At 38.3% G+C, this 1,660-nt stretch overlaps 1 pseudogene; it reads right to left on the reverse strand.

Annotated features, from left to right (window-relative positions):
- Positions 1-304: 304 nt before the first annotated feature.
- Positions 305-946, reverse strand: LOC118835505 (annotated as a pseudogene).
- Between the last annotated feature and the right edge of the window lie 714 nt (positions 947-1,660).

Raw genomic sequence — 1,660 nt, forward strand, 5'->3', positions numbered from 1 at the left:
TTTCAGGAGCAGAATAAAAGTGTAGCACAGGTGGTACCTGAATTTAGTCTTGAGGGAAGCTAAGGATCCCGAAAGAGAAAGGTAGGAAGACAGAGCAGTCCAGGCTGATAGGACAGCCTGGGCAAATGGGAGAGAACATCTAGGGGGCATCAAATGCCTGGGGGGATGGGAAGATAGTGTTGAGTCAGCCTGGAAATAGATGTTGAAGCCAGAAGGGTTTTCTTTTTTTTGAAATTTTGCAAGTACTTTATTTTTTCCACAATTTTTGGAAGTTTCATCGATGAGCTGTGGAAAAATGTTACTTTCAAACAGCTTCCTTCATAATCCTGCTTAGCTTCTGGATCTCGGTTCTTGCGGACGTATCGACATATTTCTATCCTATACGAATAATCATTCCTCCCATGATTGAAGGGTCAGTCTTAACCTCCAACTTTGGGAGTTGGCCTTTCCTTAGGAAGCTGTTAAGGACTGTTTTTACCTCTGAAACAGTTGCATCATCTAAAGCAGATGCAGTAGTGACTGAGTACTATACTTCTCTACGATGCACACTCATCATGGTAGAAAATGCTGAAATGACTCCAGGGGTATTGTTTAAGTGACCATTTTCAGCAAGTAATTTCATGAGGTTGATTGTGATGGGGGAAAACTTCTCTTTCGCTATTACGTCACTTAGGGTTTTTATTTTAATTGAACGTTTTATATGGGGATTCACAATATAGTCAATCATTTTGGGATCCTTCAAAAGTTTTGTTATTTTGAATAACTCCTTTTCTACCACATCCAGTTTATTCTGCTTAGATGCAGCAGAATAAAGAGCAGTAGCATATTGACCTTCTAGACCATACACTCGAATTGGAGGCCTGACGAGTTTAGCAAAGGGTCTGCCTGCTGAAGTGGTGAAGCAGCATACCTACTGGAGCATCCCAGACTCACCAGGTGCCACCATCTTCTCCTGTCAAGTCAGAAGGGTTTTAAATGTTCAACAGAGAGCCTGCAATTTATCCTAGAGGCAATAGGGAGCCACTGAAATTCTTTCATTAAAAAAATTTCTTCTTATGAAACTTGATAGTAAAAAACTGGAAATAGTCACAAATACCAAATACCGAAAAAAAAAAAAAGCCAAAAAAAGAATTGTGAAGCTAAGACCTTCCATTACATGCAGTTTGTTTGAAAAGAAGTATATATTAGATGTATCAAGATAGTAACAAAATTGACCAGTTTGTTTCCATGGCCCATTCTGAATCTCCCTTATTCTCTTGTACATTTTTGTGTTCTATTGATGGTCTTTTCATTCTTTTTGTATCTGGAACTTCCCATCAATTAATGCCTTCCCTCTCTTCCTCATCCCCCCAACTATAGAGTTCTGCTTTGTAATAGGTTTAGTCAAGTAAAAGAAACCAACATATTGGCCATATGGGGAAACATGTTTCATTTCACTCTTCTATCTCATCTTCTCTCTTTGGGAGGTAAGAAGTAAATTTCATCATCATTCCTCTAAAGTCACATTTGGTCATTGCATGGATCAAAGAACATTGAAATTTTCTTTTAAAAAATAATTCATTTTTAGTTTTCAACATTCAGTTTTACAAGCTTTTGAATTTTAAATTTTCTCTGCCTCCCTCCCTTCACCCCTCCCCAAGATAGTGTGCAATCTGCTATA

Source organism: Trichosurus vulpecula, chromosome 2, assembly GCF_011100635.1.
Source record: "Trichosurus vulpecula isolate mTriVul1 chromosome 2, mTriVul1.pri, whole genome shotgun sequence".
Lineage (NCBI taxonomy): Eukaryota > Metazoa > Chordata > Mammalia > Diprotodontia > Phalangeridae > Trichosurus > Trichosurus vulpecula.